The 23,573-nt window shown below is 41.2% G+C and overlaps 2 long non-coding RNA genes across 4 annotated transcripts in view; one reads left to right on the top strand and one right to left on the bottom strand.

Annotated features, from left to right (window-relative positions):
* The window catches only part of LOC122461752, a 179,078-nt gene that overhangs the window by 43,634 nt on the left and 111,871 nt on the right, over nucleotides 1-23,573 (bottom strand). Inside the window, exon 1 of one of the 3 annotated variants that reach the window (XR_006283907.1) lies at nucleotides 2,069-2,118. The exons of 1 other annotated variant lie outside the window; for it this stretch is intronic. This is a non-coding gene — a long non-coding RNA (uncharacterized LOC122461752). Of the gene's footprint in view, nucleotides 1-1,812; nucleotides 1,929-2,068; nucleotides 2,119-23,573 lie in introns of those variants that run through there. One more of the 3 variants, XR_006283909.1, reaches the window with a different exon arrangement.
* LOC122461753 lies at nucleotides 945-16,787 on the top strand. The gene is made up of 4 exons (XR_006283910.1): nucleotides 945-1,040; nucleotides 7,537-7,673; nucleotides 13,169-13,272; nucleotides 15,263-16,787. It is a non-coding gene; the product is annotated as an uncharacterized LOC122461753 (long non-coding RNA).

Here is a 23,573-nt window from a genome sequence, read left to right as displayed (position 1 = left end):
AGTGGGCAATTAAATCTGTTCTGAAAAGAAGTTTGTTGGTAGTGTCTGAATTACATTATTATTGCTGTTTATTATTTGTATTACCGTAGCACCTAGGAGCCCCAGGCATAGACCCATTCTGCTACGTGCTTAACACACACACACACACAGAACAAAAAGACTTTGCCTGTCCCAAAGATGTTACAATCTAAATAGAAAGGTTGAAAACACAGATTATGAGAGTGAGAAATGAGATGATGAGGTACTCATACTAGTTCCACCAATGACCAAAAGATGGAGAGAAGAAGAAGAAGGGGATAGTGCAGTGAAGATGGGAACAGTCTCCTCCATAACTTCCATCCTTACAATTCATGGTAGGCCCTCATTAGAACTGGCCATAAAAAAAGAGGATAAACAAAGGGTCCTATCTGATGACTCCACATGTAATAAAGGGAGGGAGTTCTTTGGTGTCTAGTTAGAGATGATCCTGAGTTTCCATACTGAAACCCAGATTCATATCCAGATTTCCTTCACTAGCATCCTTTAGATGCTATTCACTCAAGGGTACTGAAGGAATTAGCTGAAGAAATCTCAGAGCCATTGGCAATAATATTTGCAAACTCATGGATTACAGAAGAGGTCCTGGAAGGCTGGAGAAGGGCTAAGGAAGTGCCCATCTATAAAAGTTGGGGGGAGGAAGAGCTGGGGAACTATAGACCAGTCAGCCTGACTTGGATACCTGGGAAGCTACTAGAGCAATGTGTAATGCATTCAATGTGTGAATAGCTGGAGGATGAAGGGGTGATCACGAGCAGCCAGCACTGATTTTTAAGAGGTTTTTTTATAGCCCGGCTTCACAAAGCCCTGGCTGGGATGATTTAGTTGGGGTTGGTCTCTTCCAACCCTAATCTTCTATGATACTAAGAACAAACCATGCCAAACAAGCTTGATTTCCTTCTTTGACAGGGTAACTGGTTTGGTGGAGAGGGGGCATATGATGGACATAATATACCTGGACTTCAGCAAGGCTTTTGACTCAGTCCCGCATGACATTCTGATAGGTAAGCTGGAGAAATGCAGTCTTAACTACCATTAAGTGGTTAATTGGTTAAACAACTGCAAACACAGAGGAGCTATTAATGGAATGATGTCAGATGGAGGGAGGTCTCAAGTGAGGTTCCACAGGGATCTGTTCTGGGTCCAGTGTTGTTTAACATCTTTATTAATCAACTGGAAGTAGGTATAGAAAGCACACTGATCAAGTTTGCAGATGACACACAGCTGGGGGGTTGTAAACACTTTGGAGGATAGAGCTAAAATTCAGAGGGATCTTGATGAACTGGGCTATAGGCAACAAAGTGAAATTCAGCAAAGACAAATGTAAGGTGCTACACTTAGGGAAGAAAAAACAAATGCACAAGTACAGAATGGGGGATAACTGGCTTGGCAAGCAGCACTGCTGAGAAGGATCTGGGGAGTTGTGGTGGATCAAAACCTCAGCATGAGTCAATAAAACAATGCTGTTGCAAAAAAAAAAAAAAAAAAAGAAAATGCAATTTTAGGTTGCATTAACAGAGGCATAGCATGCAAGTCATGAGAGGTGATAGTACTGCTCTACTCGGTCTTGGTTAGGCCTCAGCTGGAGTACTGTGTCCAATTTTGGTCACCAATTTATAGAAGGGATGTACAGAAACTGGAAAGGATCCAGAGACGAGCAACAAAGATGATCAAAAGGGGTGGAATGCAAGTCATATGAGCAAAGGCTGAAGGAACTGGATATGTTCAGTTTGGAAAAGAGGAGATTAAGGAGGGTATAGCAGATCACTGACTCACCGGTGTGGCACCTCCTGCTGGTTTTCTGGGAACTAGCTCTTTCCAGCCTCGGAGCACCATCTATTGGCTGGTGTCTCGCCTGCCTCAGGCCCTGTGTCCTTCCTGGACCCCGGGGAACCCCCAACCCACCCCAGTGACTATTGGCAGTCGTTATCACTGGGGCAAACTGCAGTCTGTAATGGCCACTCATCATTGGCAAGGGGGTAGGACCAGCTGCCTCTGCCTATTCCCGGGCTGCACCTCCCAGCCCCAGTACCTGCGTAGGCCTTTATCAAGGCCTCAGCCTGGGGAGTTCCCAGGCTGGAGCTCCCCAGCTCCTCTTGCTTTTCCCCAGCACTGCTCTGTTTCTCCCAGGCAGCCAGGCCCTTCCCACTCCCTGGCTGGAGTGAGACTCTTCCAACTCCTGGCCCCCCCTGCCCACTTATCAGAGCCAGCTTGGCCTTGATTGGGTGTGGCCCCAGCTGTGGCTGCTTCCCCAATCAGGCTAGCTTGGCTGCTTTTAACCCCTGAGGGATATGATAGCGGTCTTCAAATACTTGAAAGGCTCCCATAAAAAAAGATGGAGAAAAGTTGTTCTCTCTTGCTACAGAGGGCAGGACAAGAGGCTGTGAGTTCAAACTACAGCATAGCAGATATAAACTAAATCTCAGGAAAAACTTCCTCACTGGAAGAACAGTAGGACAATGGAATGGACTGCCTAAGGAGGTTGTGGAACCTTCACTGGAGGTTTTCAAAAGGAGGCTGGAGCCATCTGTCTTAGATGGTTCAGACAAAACAAATCCTACATCTTGGTAGGAGGTTTCCTTGATAACCCTTGTGGTCCCTTTTAACCCTATAATTCAAGCCTTCGGAAGCTCAGACATTTTCTTATTCACGGTTCTGAATCAGGGCCCAAAAAGCGTATTCATAACAATTTCAGGACAGCCTTCCTACCCAAGGAATTTCTTTGACTGATATATAAAGAAACAAGGAATGATGTGATCTATATTATTCTGGAATAAAATTTGTAAAACAGATAAAGTATGTCCTTCAGTATAAAGCAGTCTTTTCTATATAGGGCTATCTTTGCTGCAACCTTCAATGCAAAGCTACTATAGTTTGGCTTAATTAAGAGATGAAGGCCAGATGGGGAGGGGCTGAGCAGTGATTATAAAGGCAAGAAGTGTAGAACAGAAGGGGGCTTTGGTAAGAAAAGTTATGTTTAGATGTCCAGGATATGATGTAATCAGATACAACAGAGAAATAACAATAGGAGGAGGGAGTCTGTATATTTATAAAGGAAGGTTTTAGTTACAGAAAAATAGATGTACAGAACTTAAGTTTTGAGTACAAAACTGCCGAGATTCCTTTGCAGAATAATAACACTGTTATATGAATCTCTAATGTTTACAACTCGTGTTAAAAATATAGACAATCTAGAATTGGAAGAGTTAGATAAGGAAATCAAAGGCCTGGATGTTATTTGTGGAGACTTTAATAGCCATAATGAACTATGGAAAAGCAAGATTATAATGGCGAATGCCTGGAACAGTTCATGGACATGCACATCCTGGTACTGCTCAATATTGGAGCACCTACTTGGTTTAATTTGGTGGATAGAAGCTTTTCATGTTTAGATCTGGGAACTGCAACAAGCAATATCGTAAGTAAATGCATCTAAGTAAAAGAAGATGAAATGGGAAGTGATCACTTCCTTATGCTAATTACATATCAAGACCAAGGTAATATTGAAAATACCAAAGGAATCCCTTTGTGGGACCTTAGAAAAGTGAACTGGGGACTCTTTAAGAATAAGTTTGACACGTATCTAAGTACCAACTGATAAATGATTATTTAGAGGAATTTCATGATAATATAATAAAGGGAGTTGTAGCAGCAGCCAACCCAGCTTAAGATACTGAATAACCAAAAACACAGAAATCCAGTTCCCTGGTGGAATGAACATTGTAAAGCAGCAATTAAAGCAAGAAAAAAGGCATACAAACGAGCAAAAAGTGCAATGAATACAAAGGACTTAATGAACTATAAAAGATATAAAGCGGTAGCACAAAGACTTATTAAAAAGGCAAAGAAAGAGAGTTAGAGAAAGTATTGTTGGAAAATGAACAAAGATTCCAAGGTTTCAGAGATACATATAAACATGTTAAAAGATATGGAGTAAAAACAAATTTTATACTTGGTCGCGTAGTAAATGATAAGTTGAAAGTGCTTAGGAAAAGCAGGTGTGTTATCAAAAAGATTTCCATAAAGCTAGTAGTGAAACAAATCAAAGTAAAGAATTTTATGAAGAAAAAAGAATGTTTGCAGAGGAATATCGTGAGCTCCTAAATGGATGGGTAGAGTATAAAGATGACATACTGAAGGAAAATTTCAGCATACAAAATATCTATAGATAAAAGTAAAAATACAGTCCCAGGTAAAGATAACATGTAATGATTAAGCACCTACTGAAAGTTCAAGGGTTTTATTGAAATTATATAATAGTATATAGGGAAAAAGGAATACTACTGGCAAAATGGAAGCATGTGGTGGTTATACAGACAGGAAAACCTGCCAAATGATATTCAAGGCCTGATGGATATAGACTTATTGTCTTCACATTGTGTGTGGGCAAAATTATGGGAAGATAAATGAAAGATGAGTAGCATACTTGAAAAAATGAAATTATAAAGTGTACGAACTGGTTTTAGGAAAGGAAGATGCACAGTTGATCATACTGTAAGTTTAGAAATGGAAAAACAAAAAAGCACGAGCAACAGAGAGTTTAGGATAGCTGACGTTTGGACATCAAAAAAGTGTGTGTTATGCTATGGAGGGAAAGCTTACTATATAAAAAGAAAAGGAGTACTTGTAGCACCTTAGAGACTAACACATTTATTTGAGCATAAGCTTTCGTGAGCTACAGCTCACTTCATCGGATGCATTCGGACTGAATGCATCCAATGAAGTGACCTGTAGCTCACGAAAGCTTATGCTCAAATAAATTTGTTAGTCTCTAAGGTGCCACAAGTACTCCTTTTCTTTTTGCGAATACAGACTAACACAGCTGCTACTCTGAAACCTTACTATATAAACTAACAGAAATTGAAATAAGAGGAAGAATGTTCTGGTGGATGAGAGACTTCTTAAGTGATAGAACCATGCAAGTCAGGGTGGTATCATCTTTCTTGTATATTTATAAACTCACTAATGGACTCCACAGCCCTTCCTTATTTAACATCATGATTAATGATCTCCTGGAGAGCATCCAGGCACAAATAGGTATTACTTTATTTGCGGATGACTATGCTCTAGGGGCCAAACACAGAAGATTTAAGATAGCTGTGCAAAGAACCAATGAGGCACCAGGGGGATTTCAAAATGGTGAGGTTCTTGGGGATTTAAGTTTTCACTTGCTAAAACAAAGGGAATGATCTTCACAAAAAGGAAGACTGGGGATGAATAGAATTTATATCTCTATTCAGAGAAAATTCAGGTAGCTCGAAATTTTATACTCTTATGAGTTATGTTCAATAACAAACAAACTTGGAAGGATCATATAAATAATATCAAGACTAAATTTAAAGATAGGATGAATTTGCTTAACAGTATTGCTGGGAACAATTGGGGTGTTGCTGAGAATGTGTTGATGATGCTGTACAGGACGCTAATAAGCTCAGTTATAGATTATGGATGGTAAGTCTTCAGTTCAGCTTCTAAATCAACATTTAAAAATTAGAGCTGATCCAAGTCCAAGCTCTGCAAGTCTCATGTGGTGCAAGTATTATGACACCACTGTGTATGATACAGGGACTACCAGAGAAATGCCTATACATTTAAGGATGAAATTGTTAGAGTTAACCTTTTGGGTTAAGATTAATGGAAATAGTGAAGATAAGAGTACTAAACATACAAGAACAGTTCAGAATTAAGTAGACAAGATACAACTGGACGCCACAGACTCCCACATGCTAACAGGGTCAAAAGGTGGGTAAAAAACTTGAGTGAAAAGGAAGGACTGGAAAAGATTAAAATCTTTAGTCATGGGGAAATCAAGCTGTAGCTAAATTAAATCAAATGGCTGACTCTCCAGTTGTGGATTTGGATTTCTATGATAACACAAAGAGAAGAGTAGGACCTTCAAATATGAAGAATAAAATTTACAAGTTTATGCATTGTAGCGTTGCCGAATCTATACTGACACATCTAAAGATGATAACATGGGCAGAACGGGAACAGCCTTTTGTATCCCTGAATTTGGAATTAAGAGATCTATGAGACTATCCAATTTTGTGGCCATTATGATGGCTGAATTGATGGGCATACTGTTGGCACTGACCAGGATAAGGGCTGTACACCCAACTACAGCTGCTATCCTATCTGACTCCTTATCAGGTTCAAGGCCAATCAGAAAGGCAGCCACAGAAAGAAGGAATGATTTAGTCTATGAAATATTGTTCTTAATAATACATTTAGGTATACATGTAGCAAGAGTGTGGATTCTGGCACATGTCAGGATACCTGACAATGAAATGGTAGATAAAGCAGCAAAGCATGCCTTATAAAAAGAGGAAGTTGATATAAAGATCCCTCTGAGTACACTGGACTTCAACAGTTTGGTTAAGAGAGAACTTAAGAAGGAATGGCAAGAAATGTGGGAAGAAAAACAATGAAGGGTCTATTAAATATGTCCAAACTTGAGGATAATGTTATACTTCACAGCTACGATAGGAAGAGTGAAGTAGCTATATTTAGAATGCTAACAGATCACTGCGGCCTAAACAGAATTTATATCTACTAAACGTGCACAGAGATGGGTTGGGAGAATCATGGAAATGGTTGAACATCTGCTACCGGAATGCTGGGAGAATTATACAGACAGAAAGATTCTGTAGGAAGAAATGAGACACCACAAAGTGAAAGAATATCGTCTGAAAGGACAGGCGAGAGTACCAGCAAAGTGGAGTAGCACTGAAAAAGCATTACTCTTCTTTGTTAAGGATACAGGACAGGGTGAGAGGATATAGATTTTGTTTATTCGAAAACTGAGGTAGGTGGTGGTTACTGCCTTCACATGCTGAGGCTGCTACACCATAAAATGTCAAGAAAAGAAAGGAAAGAAGGAGGCTGCAAAGAGAGAGAGTGTGCAGTCACTCTGTGAAATGAGGGAGAAGGAAGCCCCTGGGGAAAACAAGCCCTGAGTAAGGAAGGCTGGCAAGCAGACAGGATTGACATAGAACAGCCCCGGGAATAAAGCAGGCTTTGGTGGGAAGGCCTGGGAAACAGACTTCCAAGCATAGAGCCATGAGAAGCATTTAACTGAGAGAGACACAAGTTCAAGCCCAAGGAGGGCAAAATTGGATTTTTGTTTATACTTTTCTACTTGAATTTTCATAGAGGATTCCGGGGGGAGGTCGCTGACAGTCTCAGCCTTGAAACAAGAGTGAATCTAGAAAGGCTCTGGGGGAGAAGGCCTGAGAAAGGTTGGGTAGGAAGAAGCCTGGCAAAACAGCAGCAAGGATTTGGACTAAACAGACCTTGCCTGTTGATTTATAGGGTCCTTGGGCTAGAACCCAGTGTAGAGGGAGGGCCAATGTTCCCCTACGAGTCACTGGAGAAGGTGGCATTAAGCTCCTGAGGAGGGGATAAGAACCAATGGAGAGCCCTGAGAAAAGTGAGAGAACTATAGGGCCTGCGTGGGCCAAAGACCTTGTGGTGAGGACATATGGATTATTTATTTGTTAGACTCTGCATCCCAGAAGGGGTGGACTAAATTGTGACATGGCTGAGATATGAGAAGAGACCACCGTAGCACCGGAGCCACCATCAGCAGACAGAGAGAGCTACTACACCATGGCCAGATACAAGAAGCTTCTCTATCAGTGAGTGAACTCCTTCACAATTATTGTACCTTAAAATGGGAAAAGCTAATCATAATAAAAAATACGATTCAATACAGATCCAGTGGGCAGCATATATGAAAGTTGCTATAACTCTGTTATTTTAATAGAAGATGTTTCTTTATTTTTGCAAGTTTCAAACAGGCAAGAACATTTTATGGTAAGGCTTGACAGATGAAAATGGAGATTTTCATAATTATTGTTTCAGATGAAAATTTAATTTGTATTTTCTTTTAAGAGGTTCAAGCCTATGATTAAAAGAATTTTAGAATCATCATTTCCTTCGTTAAGATTATCTATAGTCTTTTCTGCCCTACATCGTCACTTAAAATTAATGGGTTTTATCTAACTAATACAATAGTCATAATAATATTTTGGATTAGTATTTAAATATCAATTGTATTAACGTTATAAAGTAAAGAATCCTAATTTGGTTAGCCTGGATAAATCTGCAATTAAATTTGATCAGACATTTTTATCATTTTTGGCCAGTCCAGAAGTTAAGGAAATTCAATTTAAAAATAACGAATTCTATTTATCCATTTTATGAGCTTCCCCGTCCCCAAGATTTAATTTGGAAGTAAAACTATCATACTTTCTGGGATGCTGATAATGAAAATACTTCGCACTTTTGTTTCTTGTCCTCCAAGTTAAAATTATTTGGACAGATTTGGAATGGTTGTACTCTTGGTTCTGCATAAATGGAATATCCTCAGTTTACATTCCTTAAAGTTACAGGCCGGGCTGGAAATGAATCTCTTTCACATTGTGAATTACAACACAAAGCACCTCAAAAATTTTGCTATTGTTCATGAATTCTCAGCAGTGGATTTCTGAAGGTATTGTGCATGGTGTATCTTAAAGTCGATTCTAAGACTCAGAATTCACTACAGCATCTTATATGCCACAACTGGGTTTTATATCTTAATTAGTATTTGTTAGTTAAATATTTTATTCACATAAGTAATATTCCCTGACACATTCGCGCTCTCAAAATTTAAAGTGCATTTTCTTACTGTGGCAGGGTTTGATTAATATTGCAGCTCTTCAGGGAGATGATCCACATCAGCAGAAATGTCAGCCTGCCCATAATAAAATGTAATAATTGGGACAACTAAAAGTTGTGAAACCACATAAAAAATGAAGACCTAGGGGCCAAACTTTGTCTTGATAAAAATGGATGCATTTCTATTAACCTTGCCTACAAAGAACTCCAAGTCCAGGCAGTTTTCCTTCATCAAAAAATATTTTCTCTAATATTTCCCTCATCATATTGATTATGGCCAAGCTTCTGATTCATAGCCTGTTTTTGCTCCAATTAATGTATTTCCAAAAGAGGGTGGCCGCAAAGGTGGGAACAACATACCCAGAGTTAGAGGAGCATGTTATGAAATAGGAACGTACAGCAGCTTTTAATTCTGGCTAATTCTAATTCTGCAAATGGTAAACCTAGTTGGAAATGACTTAGTCCGTATGGGCCTGATCTAAAGTCTACTGAATATAAATGGGACTCTTTCCATTGAGTTCAATGGACTTTAGACTTAACTCTATATCAACCTTCTTCGGGAGTGATTAACTTCCACTTTATGTTAATTTGTAGTTTTCCTGTGATTTAAAAATAGCAAGGGGAAAAGGTGAGATTTGTAAGTTACCCAGATCTCCTTTCTCCTGATCTAGAAAAACTGTTGTCAATGACAATTGAGAAAATTCTGCCCACAAACGCTCAGTTTGGAGAAGTGAGGTTAAGACTGGTACAGTCACTGCAGAAAGCCAGCAGAGAGCCCAGTTTGCGGCCCTCAGGCGAGCCAGGAAATAGAGTATGCTTCAACTTCCATCTGGCAAGTGGACCTGGAACCACTGTGAGAAGGTTTGCCGCCCACATATGGGGCTCTTTTCCCATACCACTGCTAAGCATCACTGATGGACTGACTTTGTTGCATCTCCTTTCATCTGTCAAGATGTTTGGCATGTTTAAAATGTTTAATCAAAATTTATTTTCAGTCTATGAACTCCTGTTTCCAAAATTGTCCACACCTTCTTATGGGCCTGATTCAAAGCTCATTGAAGTCAGTAGGAATCTTTCAAAAGACCTCAAAGGGCTTCAGCTCAGGCCCTAAAATATATCCATGGAGCTCAATCTTGTGGTATTTACTGAGGCAACATTCCCATTACTACAATGGCAAGTTTTTCACAAGCCAGCACTGCAGAATAGGGATTCTAAGTATATATCTATTTAGGTACTTTTATGACCCCATTGGCACAGTAGCTGATTGGGTCACAGTCTTTAATACATTTAGCCTCACAACTGCCTTGTGAGGTAGGGAAAGACTGTCATCCACATTCTATGAACGGGAACCTGAGACACATTAGACTAAGTGACTTACCCAAGATCACAGAGGAAGTCTGTGGCAGAGCAGACAATTGCCCCTTACCCACTGGGCCAGCCTTCCTTTCAGTTCTCATTTAGTTATTTATTTAATCTTACAGGATAGAAAGCACATCTACAATTCCATCAAAAATCTCCCTCTTTCAGTGATGTCTAACTGGACAATTTTAAGTGTAGTATCTCCCTGTTACCCACACTAAATTATTCATGATTTGACAAAATCACATTTCTCATTTCTCTTCAGCAGAACCAACAAAGAACATTTCTCCCGCTTTGGCTTGCATAAAGCCCTACACTTTTCTTTTTTTTAATATACACACAGACTTCAAACACGAGCTGATTTTTCTTCATGCTTTTAACCTTTCACTTTCACTGTAAAATTCAGGGATGCACAAACTTCTTACCTGCCCTGCAGTGTCAACCTGCTTTAATGCTTTGTCATTACCAGGCTTGTTCAACATTAGCAGTCAGCCTTGAGAGGCAGTTGGGTTTTTTTGTGTGTGTAGAAAATACAATTTATCATAGAAACATTGACCCAACGAAGTGTCTCTCAGGAGATATTCACCTGCTGTGGGGAGGAAAAGCGTGGGCTAATGCAGGCAGAAATCTATGCTTTCCTGGAACCTAGCTGTGGGCATTAGATAACTCTAAAGTATAGGCAATTCACAGAGGAATTACATATTCACAAAATTTCAAATGAATATGTATGCATTAGTCTGATGGGTTTTTTTTTTAAGCAAGGAAAGTTTTACATCAAACTAAGTTAGATTTGGACTATTGAGCAAATGGTTTGCTGTGTTGGATTTTCTCTGCATGTTGCATGAAGCATTTCTCATGGTTTTTGTTTCTTAGAAGAAGAAAAAAAATTCATGTAAGCTATTGGAATGAGTGCCGAAAAACAACTGACGTCTCAAACATGGCCTGGTTGCTCTGCTTTAGGTCATGCCTTTGGATCCAAATACCCCCCTTCACCAGGAAAACATGAAATGTATCACAGAGCTAGTTTCTCCCACAGCTGGGCAGGGGGAGGGAGTGTGCAAAGGAGCCTGTTGTGACTGCCCGATGCCGAGGCTGGTTCCACACTGGCCCTGCCTCAGGCATACTTTAGAGCAGTTGTGGTCTGCTCTAAGGTACTCGACCTAACTATGGCCCCAAGAGGCTGTTACAGCTATGGAGAATAGCTGGAGTGCAGTGGGGATTTGGCCACCCCTCTCTGACCCACAATGCAACCGTTGTGTTTGAGATTGGGGATAGTAGTCGGAGATGGGTAAACACTTATTCAGCAGTTACACAAGTTTATTTCCTATTATTCAAGTCCATCTCTCTAAACAAGTTTTAAGCATAGTTCATAGTGCATTTTATTAGGGTGTCAAGCGATTAAAAAAATTAATCGCGATTAATCGCACGATTAATCGCACTGTTAATAATAGAATACCATTTATTTAAATATTTTTGGATGTTTTCTACATTTTCAAATATATTGATTTCAATTACAACACAGAATACAAAGTGTACAGTGCTCACTTTATATTTATTTTTATTACAAATATTTGCACTGTAAAAAATAAAAAATGGTATATTTCATTTCACCTAATACAAGTGCAGTCTCTTTATCATGAAAGTTGAACTTACAAATGTAGAATTATGTACAAAAATACTGCATTCAAAAATAAAACAATATAAAACTTTAGAACTTACAAGTCCACTCAGTCCTACTTCAGCCAATCACTCAGACAAACAAGTTTGGTTACAGTTTGCAAAAGATAATGCTGCCCACGTCTTGTTTACAATTCACCTAAAAGGGAGAACAGGCATTCGCATGGCACTGTTGTAGCCAGTATATCAAGATATTTACATGCCAGATGTGCTAAAGATTCCTATGTCCCTTCATGCTTCAACCACCATTCCAGAATATTTGTATCTATGCTGATTACGGCTTCTGCTCGATAATGATCCAAAGCAGAGTGGACCGACGCATGTTCATTTTCATCATCTGAGTCAGATGCCACCAGTAGAAGGTTGATTTTCTTTTTTGGTGGTTTGGATTCTGTAGTTTCCTCATCAGAGTGTTGCTCTTTTAAGACATCTGAAAGCATGCTCCACACCTCGTTCCTCTCAGATTTTGGAAGGCACTTCAGATTCTTAAACCTTGGGTCAAGTGCTGTATCTATCCTTAGAAATCTCATATTGGTACCTTCTTTGTGTTTTGCCAAACCTGCTGTGAAACTGTTCTTAAAACGAATATGTGCTGGGTCATCATCTGAGACTGCTATAACATGAAATATATGGCAGAATGCGGGTAAAACAGAACAGGAGATATACAATTCTCCCCCAAGGAGTTCAGTCACAAATTTAATTAATGCATTATTTTTTTAACAAGCATCATTAGCATGTCCTCTGGAATGGTGGTCGAAGCATGAAGGGGCATATGAATCTTTAGCATATCTGGCACGTAAATACCTTGCAATGCCAGCTACAAAAGTGCCATGCAGGTTACATTGTAAGTAAGAAGCAGTCAGCAGTATCTCCCGTAAATGTAAACAAATTTGTTTGTCTTAGCAATTGGCTGAACAAGAAGTAAGACCGAGTGGACTTGTAGACTCTAAAGTTTTACATTGTTTTGTTTATGAGTGCAATTATGTAACAATAAAAAAATCTACATTTGTAAGTTACACTTTCGCGATAAAGAGATAGCACTACAGTACTTGTATGATATGAAGTGAAAAATATTATTCCTTTTATCATTTTTACAGTGCAAATATTTGTAATAAAAATAATAATATAAAGTGAGCACTGTACACTTTGTATTCTGTGCTGTAATAGAAATTAATATATTTGAAAACATTGAAAAATATCCAAAATATTTAATAAATTTCAGTTGGTATTCTGTTGTTTAACAGTGCGATCAATCATGATTAATTTTTTAATCAGTTAATTTTTTTGAGTTAATCATGTAAATTAACTGCAATTAAGTGACAGCCCTACATTTTTATGCTTGAAAATGTGTCTCTCAACCTAATGTACTTAGACTTGAATGTGGGTACGACTAGTAACAACTCCTCAAACATTGCACTGATGTGCTTTCTTTCAGTAAGCACTTGCCCAGCTGTTTTTCCAGGCATTTTCTTCAGAGAATTTCCTAATACGTTCTTCAATTTCTAATGAGCTGACTATGATCTTTCCTTGCACAGAGAGGTGAGTGAGATACAATTTTTATATTTATCACATACCTTTCCATGAAGAGATCAGTTTGAGATCTCGGAGTGATTTGAATCTCCCAAACAGTAATAGAGAGGAAGACATATCACTCTATAAAGTTTACATCCACAGTGCAAGCTGCAGTGCAGATAACATATATCACAATTGAGAAAATACATCCAGTGTTTGCACAAACTCACAGCAAACTCAGCACCATTATAATCTCTGAGGGAATAATTGTCCACTGTAGGAGGCATCTCTTGCTTGAATCTTCAGTATGCACATTTTAAATTGCCACATGCCTTAAATGTTTCATCATGGTGTGTGCTCATGTCCAGCAAAATGCCCATCAAAGAAGAAGTTTGCAGTGTTGTTGTAGCCGTGTTGGTCCCAGGATATGAGAGAGACAAGGTGGGTGAGGTAATGTCACTTATGGGACCAACTTCTGTTGGTGAAAGAGAGAAGCTTTCTACCTCTGAAGAAGAGGTCTCAAGAAGACCTCTGTGGAGCTCAGGAGTATGTCTCTTTCACCAACAGAAGCTAGTCCAAGATATCTGATAAAAGATATTTCCTCACCTATCTTGTCTCCATCAAAATAAGAGACATTTCCATGTTGCAGGTTAGATATTTTTTTTCCTATTGGGAACAGCTATGAAAGGTGTATAACATTAATATTGGTCAATTTTGTTTGTATCCAGTTAGTCATGCAGAACAGGTAGTAACAAAATGTTAGGGACAGCAAAACATTCAGTAACTTGTCTAGGTGACTACGGGCTGGGAAAGGCAGACATTTGCTGGTTTGCCCAGGCAGCCCCTGACCTAGAGCCATTCCTGTGGAGATCCACACAGAAAATTGTATTCAGCTTCTTTTTTTCTTTATCTTCTTTTATTATAAAGACTTTTCTACTCTGAGAGTAGTCAAAGGCATACCTAACAACACAGTCAATCAGACAGCACCCTCTCGGGAGCGACTGCGGGTGAACTAAAGAATTCAGAATAGATCCTCAGCTGATGTAAATGCTCATAGCTCCATGCTGGTGTAAACTGTCATATCTCCATTAACTCCAATAGAGATTTATACCAGCTGAGATTCTGTTGGTCCTTTTCAAGCACAGATTGGCTCTGGATGAGAACTTTCTCAACATAGGTTTGGGATGAGAGTTTTAATTCGGGTCTATTTTTCATTTAATTTGTCAGTTTTCATTTTCATTAACTTAACTGAGCCAAAGGGGAGTTGCTCGGAGTGGACAGGGAGGGGATTTTTTGGTTTGGCTTTTTGGGTGTGGTCAGATAGAAGTGCTGGAACTAGTCAAACAGCAGCTATAAGACGGGCAGCGGCCGTGCGTGTGGAGCTGGTGGGGAATTTTTCAGTCAAACTTTTTCCATTGGAAAATCCCAATTTGCAGAAACCAAAACTTGTCACTGAAAAGGGTCATTGTTCACATCTTTTTGTCTGAAAAACAATTTAAAAAAAAAAAACCTTTGAAATTGTCTAAACATCCCATTTTGACATTTTCAAAATGAAAAGTTCCAGTTTTTGGTTCTAAACAACTTTTCATTTTGAAATTTCAGTTAATTTTTAGTAATAAATAAATAAAAGTTGGCACAATCAAAATGAAACATTTTGAAATGATCAGAATTAAACATTTTGATTGACCCCTCCCCCCCCCCCCAATTCATGTATTGATTTATTTCAGATTTGTAGGTCACAAAAACTTTCAAGATTTCAACTTTTCGTCCTGATTTGGGATGGGAAAAATGTTTGAAATCTCAACATTTTTCCTGGAATATGGAAATCATTCCCCCAGCGCCCCCACCCCCACGCCCGCTTGCTTTAAGTGCATCTTTCCCCACACTGCCCCATTCACATCCCTCAGCCTGAATTCTGGGATCAAGGGGCATATGTGCATCAATACCTAACATGCATGCATTCCTTCTTGGTCTGTCTGCAAATTCAGCTGATACATTTTCTGTTTCTTTTTTTAAGATCTGGATCCTTGTCCAAAAGGAACTAAAGTGAGACCAAACTCATATCACACAGGAGCTACAAACTGCCATCAGAAGAGAGCTACTTTCAATCCCCATCAACACAAGACGTAGTCAAATTCTGCCAGAACCTTGATCAAACCTTCCCATAGTACCATCCCCAATGGTCTGCTCATCCCAAACCCTGTTGATTCCTGACAGCTCTGGGATAGTCTTGGCTTCCCTGCCTGCCAGCTCCAAAGAAAGGAGGAACTGCTTCAGAACCTGCTTTCCCCCGAGAGGCACTTCAGTGGCATGGCAACTAATGAAACTTTCCTCCTTCAGTCATAGAAAAAGGGAAACAGACCATCTGCCACTTGACTGGGGAATAGGGGTCAGGCTCGCCTGACAGAGATCTGTGTTGGCATCAAAAGGGGGATTTGCTTCAAAAGTTCAGAAGAATTTTCACAAGAAAGCTGATGACTCTATAACATGGGGGCCCCAGGCAGCTGCCTTGTTACACCTGCGTCTAATGTCAGACTCTCCTGTTTCTCTACGTAGTGAACACAGTGCATGTGTGTTCAGTTTCCATGTCCCCCTGCCACTTACCCACCTCGTAGTCTAGAACCCAGAAACGTCTTTTTGCTTCCAAGGAACTCCTCTGTACCAAGAATTTTCACACTCGTCTGGACCACGGGACTCCCACGTCTGTGGAATTTCACACGCTGCCATCTATCCCTGATTTGTGTGTCGCTACAAGTGCTCCTGTTTTTACAGTCAAAAACAAATGTGCATCTAAGATGTAGCTGTGATCTAAGAATACTAACGCACACAGTCTTTGATGTTTTGCACAGCTACCAGTATCTTCTGATGTGCTACTGTGTCTTTCAGCCTTTATTTACGACATATGAGATTAAGCTATTCTGATTTTTAACCTAGGGGCTTTGTTCACTAATGTTGCTAAGTTTGAGGGTAATTATATATGACACAAGGTGATGTCCGGTTGCATTAGCTTCACCGCACTACACTATCAACAAAAAGGAGTTTCTTTGTTCATTTTAATGGCAACCCTTTGTTTTTATGGCAATTCTTATGTAATGTCAAGGCTTATCAATCAGCTTGGAAACACTGGGCCAGATTTACACCTGGTGTAACTCGTCTAGTTTCAGTGCTATCACATCAGTAAGGAACTTTACCCACACTGTACAGCAATAACCAGAATCAATATTTACCAAGTTATTTTCTTTTATTTTCCAGCTATTTTCTTTTTTGAGTAAAGGGAACTCCCTTGTGTTTCGGATACATAGGGTTTATTAGATGTAAGCAAATTTTAATGGTGGCCAGTGTATGTAACTTTGGCCTTGAAGTTAATACTTTGTATTATATCACTATACAAAATTACAGGAAGAAATTATCAGCGAGGAATGGTCTCAGAAGTTTCCACAGTATGCATCCGATGAAGTGAGCTGTAGCTCACGAAAGCTTATGCTCAAATAAATTGGTTAGTCTCTAAGGTGCCACAAGTACTCCTTTTCTTTTTGGTCTCAGAAGTGTTAGTGTACCTATATCTTAATAAGACTGAAACTCGTAGCTTGCTGGTAATGCCAACAGCTGCAGTCGACTGTAAATCTGTGACAGGTTAACAGCTACCAAGTGACATAAGAGAGGATGGAGAAGGTTTGAGCCATAAATAATAATAATAATCTCACTGCAGTACATTCTCTGCACATGGCATTTCTTTTCACTCTTGTATGCTCACAACCATTTCTAATCTTGCTGTGTGCTAGGTATTAGAGTTGGTCTGTGCATTTGCCTGAGCATTTTCACCTATTCATTCAGAATAATCGGTTTTACCCTGTGATGGGATATATAAACTCCACCCTGAGATAGAATCAGACAGGTCAGTTGGGAGAGAAGAGCGGAGTCGAGATGGTAGGTAGGATAGATGGATCCATCCTGAGAGCTCCTGAATAAGGGTACAGTGGGAGTCCTTGCTGCAGGAAACGGTGGTCTGCAAGCAGCACTACCCCAGGCCCCAGAGGAGAGACTAGCTTGTCCTTAAAGACTGAAGAACCCTTCGCTTGATCTTTTCTCACATTGTTTGTGAGAATGTGGCCATGCCCTGAACTGGGAAAGTGATTGGTAGGAAGTGGTCCAGGGAGGCAGCCTCAGAGCACTCCTGGGTCCTTGATATTATTGCCACTCCTAGGGCCGGGTATAGAGGGAAGGGCCGAGATCCCCTACCAGCCAGCTACAAGGATGGTCAGGCCCGCCGACAACGGGGCGGGGCGGGGGGGGGGGGCAAAGAGAGCAATTGCTCAGGGGCCCAGGCGATTAAAAAGGGCACGGGAGCCCCAGGCCCTTTTAAATCACCCGGACAGTCCGCAGGGCTCCAAGGCACACTCGACTACTCTGGGTCCTTTGCTTTGGGGGGCCGGCACAATTGGCCAATGCGGTCAGTCCTCAAAGTGACAGATTTGTCACTTCTGCCCCAAGCCCCGCACCCCACTAGGGATGGCCCTGGCCCTGGGGCCCGGAATTGCTGTTGGCGGGCCTGAGGGTGGTGTAACCCTCTCCCACCCTCTCCTTCAAATCAGGACGATGACATTATAAGCACTGAAGTAAGGGTGTTAGGCCTTTAGGGGCCTGGAGTTGGGCCGAAAACTCCTTTCTGGGGGGATGTTGAACTTGTACATTTTGTTGGACTCTGTTTCAGAAACGGGTGGACTTCAGTAGTGACTTGGCCAGAGGGCTGAGTTGCTTCTACTGGAAGAGACGCCAGAGACAGGGGAGAGTTGTGACCCAAGGATCTGACCACGAGGCCGCACCACCAGTAAGCCCAGCCCCATCACATGACCATTTACATCCTTTCCTTTCCTTTGCTCAGAGTCATGAATGCTTCATCACTTCACAGAATGCAGAAGAGCTGAATATGCTGAACGTCTCTTCCAACACTACAAACCTGCTCTAAACCAAAAACTAGGAGGGTTTCTCAGCATTTCGACTAAACTGTCCTGTCCTGGAAGCAAACGGCATCATCTCCTTAAAATTCCTAGTCCTCTCCAATGAGTTCTCGCAGTCAGTCAGCCAAAAGGATATTTTAGTCGGTTTCCACCCCCTTTCTATTTTTCACATTAGGGTAACACCGCGAGGCTCCAGCTGGGATCAGAACCCCATTGTGCTAGCATATGGCCCTTCCCGTCCCCGCACACACACAAAGTCAATCCCCCGAAGAGCTTATTGTCTAAAAAGTCAAGAGACACAAGTGATGGGAAGGGAAAGCAGAGGGCAAGTGACTTGCCCAAGGTCACACAACAGGTCAGTGGCAGAGACTGGAGCTCTGATTCCCAATGCTGGTCCCATCCACCATGCTGCCTATCAGTTTGAGAAAACAAGATCGTTTTAATGGCAATTCCACAAGAGCCAACAAAATATCTTATTTCGGAAAGAGAAATTAGTTGTGGAATACCAAGAGAAGAAAATTTCTGGATGTAGACAATAAAACATACTGAATGAAGATAACTATTTTCCTCATCCACCACCTCAAACTAAAAGTACTAATACAAAACAGACACCAGTAGATTAAAATTTTGTTCTTGTAGATAGCACAAAATCTGATCCGTGCTTTGCAAAGTTTACACAGCACAGATTTGGGACTTTAATCAAGAAAAGTAGACAGAGCTGGCAGAAATTGACATTACTGTTATTGTCTTTCTTTCTAACCTAAACAGATACCAGCTTGTCATGAACAAACATTTCAGTCAGTCTCTTTTCTGGTACTTGCTTCAGTTTTCCGGACACAGACGAAATGGAATGTAATAACGCCACTGATAAAATAGCCTCGCAGAAGCTGCTAAGGATAGCCCTATCAGTCAGGCTTTGGAAATGCTAAGAAATCCATACGAAACAACATGGGAGGTGCATGTTGGAGGCTCAGGGAGGACCTCGTGCCACCAGGCAGGCGGGGGGAGAGACAGTGACGGATTACTGAACAGGCCCTCAGGGCTCATGCCTTGGGGCCTCCAGAAAAATCTCCCCACACCACGGCCCTGGGGCTGGAGGAGTTCTCTTCTCCTGCTTTTCTGGTCTCGGGGCTGCAGGGGGTGGAAAGGAGTGAATGGGGCCAGAACCTCGGAGGACGAGGCAGAATGCAGGCGGACCTAGGGTTGCCAACCCTCCAGGATTGTCCTGGAGTCCCCAGGAATTAAAGATTAAATTTTAATTAATGATGATTTCCTTTGATGAAAACTCCCGGAATACATCCAACTGAAATTGGCAACCCTAGGCAGACCGGGGGCCAGGCTGTGGCAGAAGGGGCAGAACAGGGGAGGGGCTTGGAGTTCTGCCATTGTGGCCCCGGCTGGGGGGAGGGGAGGGTTGCCAACTTTGGTTGGATGTATTCATGGAGATTTCATCACATGACATGATCTTTAATTAAAGATTAATCTTTAATTCCTCAAGAAGCCAGGCCAACCTTGGAAGGTTGGCAACCCTAGGGGAGAGAGTCTGGGCTCTCAGCCCCCCCTCCGTGGCCCTGACTGAGCTCTGAGCCTCTGTTGCCCTGGCCATGGCATGGCGGGGGTGAGAGCAGTGAGCGAGGGCGTGTCCCCAACTGGAAGAGGTGGGGCAGGGGGCTAGCTTCACCCACCATCCACGCCAGACAACAAGACCTTCTCTTGATCAAATGGTCTAATAAACCAAGCCACCCGTAACGCTAACTTATAAATAGTCGCCCTCCCCGCCATACAGAGTATACAACAGAAATCAGATCTTTGGCACGGGGGAATTGGCATTAGGCATGGTGGTATTTCAGGTATGAGAGGTGATATGAGAAGCTGAAGAGTAAAGGGTGAGTGTGTGACTATTTCTCCTGCTGTTTAATTCATCTCTTCATCTGGATTTCTACAGCAATAAAATGCAGGATACTGTCCAGAGCCCCTGATGCAAGGTACAGAAATAAAAACAGTAAACAGCAGCCAATCCAGCAAGGAGAACCGACCCCTCTTACAAATTACAAAAATCCTTTCCCCATACACAGCTCAAGCCCCCATCAAACCCCATCTTCCGCAAAATAAATGCCCCTCACAGAATGGCCTCGAGGTCAATTGACGAGGGCTATTTTGAACCAGTGAGGGAGTTTGTTCTAGGGATGAGCGCCCTGTGCTACCAGTGCCCTCTCTTTTACATTGAGGGGGGTCCAGCGCAAGGGCCTCCATTCATCGCCGGCTGTGTGGCAAAAGCAGAGAGGGACTCCAGGCTGATATTGCAGACAAGCCTGGGTGCACACCCACAAAACTGGTTGATCCCTACCCTAACCTTGTGGATCGCAGGAGAGCCACAAGTGATGTCTGCCTCTCTCCATGCCATCCTGCGCTGGAGGGGAAAATAACACTCCAAGAACCAGCCTTAAGCTTTGTAGAAATTGGCCACATAAGTTATGGTCAGTTTTTATGGAAACACATCATGAAGTTGCTCATTCCCCAGCTACATGTAATGGGGATTAACACTAGTTTGATCTCCTCTGGCCACACTTTATTTCCTGGAAGGCAATCATAAAAATCTTGAAAAGGAAGGAGATCTACCAGTCCATCTTCAGACATATAGACTTGTGACACTTAATGTTCTACACAGCACCTGTAAACCATGAAGTGTCCACTTTAATCCTCTAATTGACCTCCTGCATAACACAGGCCAGAGTCCTTCCCCAAGAACGATGGGTGCATTAGAAATGCAGAAAAAGGGAGTGATGATCAAAATCAGAATGAACATATAACTTTAAAAAAATCCAATGTTTAAAATAACATGTTCTGGGAAACTGTAATCACCGGTGAAAACCATATGTATACTTTATTGATATATACTCTCAAAATGATTTTTTGTAACATAAATCAGAAAATATTCCATTTAAAGGTGGGGTTTTTTGTAATAAGGTCTATAATGTAAACAGCTTTCCACAACAATAAATCTTATTTAGTTTCTATGTTATTTGGTATTAATGCACCTCATTCTTTACGTGTTGAAATGCACTAAACTCTGTAAGATGCTATTTGTACACCGATTTATCAGGTTTATAAATGGAGCGTGAATAGCCTGTTTCTCTTACATAAAGAACACTAGAGAGATGCCTTGTTTGCTCCAAGCACATTAATTATTTAACATTTATCTAAAGGAAAAAAAATTGCTTCTTATTCCCTAAAGGTGTGGTAGTTGCTGTGAGGGAATCTATTTCAAATTAAATACATGTTGCCATGTGTTTCCTTCAGGCCAAACCAGCTACTCTTTTATATCCGTTTCTATTTGAAATACATTGAGGTATCCTGGTTTATTGCAGGTCTGTCCAGTTTGGGTTATTGTAGGTAGACATCAGCCAATGCTTGGGGGGGGACGACCCACAGGTCTTATTTCTGCACAGGAAAAGATTGCTGGTTGTATTTTATCTTCAGCTTTTTATAGTGGAGATTTAGAGTTTGTCACCTGTAAGACGAAGTGGGTTGGATGCCTTTGGGAAAGTCGTGCAGTATGGTTTCAATACCTAAAGAAGGTTTCGTGAATTACAGGGTGCTCTTGTGAACTAACTAAAAGTTGCATGTGAATGCAAGAGTCATGGTGAAGTTAAAGAAAGGCCCCTGTCCAGTGAAGTGCCAATTACTCGTACACAAGGGGTCAAGTTCTATACTGCAGCTGATAGCCATTTGGTGCAGCTTGTGGGAGGGGCCATCACAGAGACAGGGATAGTTCCCCAATCCTCTGCTCAGCTCCACAGCCACAGCGTAGTCTAGAGCAGCCAGAGGGATGCTCCAGTTTTGGCCAACTGGCAATGGCCTTGAAGAGACCTCTACCAGATAGGGATAGTCACAGCACAGTGGTGGCTGCAGAATGGGGTCAGATAGAAGCTGGCACTGTCTGAAGTTCATCCATTGCGGACTCCCTAATTCCAAGGAAATTCCCAGCTGGGGAGATGCAGGCAGGGTCCATTCACTTTGGGCTGCCTGCATAAGGCAGGGTTGAGGATCTGGCCCTATATAAGACTGTTTGTCCTAGTGCAAGATTATGTCCGATAAAAGGGATCCTCTACTCTCCCTTATTCTTTTAAGTGCATATTTTGAACCGTGTTGTAAACTTTTATGAATGTGGTGCTAACTCTTGCTTCTGTCAGCTCAGAAGGGACACTGACTTTCTAAACAGAAGCCTTCTCTGAATCCAGAATAAACATGAATGTAGCACACGTGGCTGCAGACCACGTAAAGGCCAAATACAAGTATGGGGTGGGGGTGGGGGGAAATCAATACAGAAATTAATTATTATGCAATGTGTGTATGTTGGTTTCAGAGTTAAAGTTGTCAGACAGAAAGTATCTCTGGCCACATGCTCAAGGTTATTAGATCTACAGAGCCACCGTTTAGCAGAAACAGAAAAGCTCAGATATAAAGACCGCTGTAGAAGTGCTGATCCAGATCCGTATGTGAAGTGGCAGGATAGAAATCTCGAAGACAAGCTTATCAATCACAAATGACTTTCGAAATTAGGGCATCAATAAAAGCAAGAGAAGCTGAGATATTATCTATTGCTTTTAAATGGCCACTACAGCACAATTCTCCCTGCAATGGACAATGTTAGCCCAAGGATTCTGTCATCTTTCACAACATCCCATCTCCAGTACAGGGATGAGAGTGAACCAGTTAATGGAGCATGGGTCAGAGAAATGCCTTTTCACAGAGGGTGAATTCATTCCTGTTCTTCTTACAGGACCTCAGTGGTGCACAGGTTTGGTTATAGCCTTCTGTCCCGTGGTAAAATTCCCCCAGAGAAAATAAAGTGGAATAGCCGTTTAGTTAGCACAAGATGATATGCCTTGTAAGAAAAGTAATCACATACCTTGTCTATGTGACAGCCTTTGGTGAGCTGACACCTAACTCCCACCTGGAATGAGATCTTATTTCAAGGGGCAGAGGTCTGCTTCCTGGTGAGCTCAGTAGCATTAATACCTGAAATGTGTGTGATTATTATAGAGCCAAAATAAGTATAAACCAATAAACCAGTATTAGTTTCTTTAGTTCTAGTCACTCTGGTAACCTTTTCCTTTTCAGTCTTGGAGATGGGCTAGTTTAGAAGAAAGGAACGTGGGTGACTTAGTTCATTGTTAAATATTCAGTAAGAAATACAGCTAGCATAATATTGTTTATGTTCAAGAGTAAATACTCCCTGTAAACCATACTTAAATGGCTTCCTTGTATCTACTTCACTTCTCAAAATTCAGGGGGGACATCGGCTGTCTGAACAATCAGCAAGCTGCCAAGTGGAAAAGCGGTAATTTTATTTAAATTTTTGATGTA

The sequence above is a fragment of the Chelonia mydas genome, chromosome 9 (genome assembly GCF_015237465.2).
Source record: "Chelonia mydas isolate rCheMyd1 chromosome 9, rCheMyd1.pri.v2, whole genome shotgun sequence".
NCBI lineage: Eukaryota > Metazoa > Chordata > Testudines > Cheloniidae > Chelonia > Chelonia mydas.
This window is presented reverse-complemented; position numbering and strand designations above follow the sequence as displayed.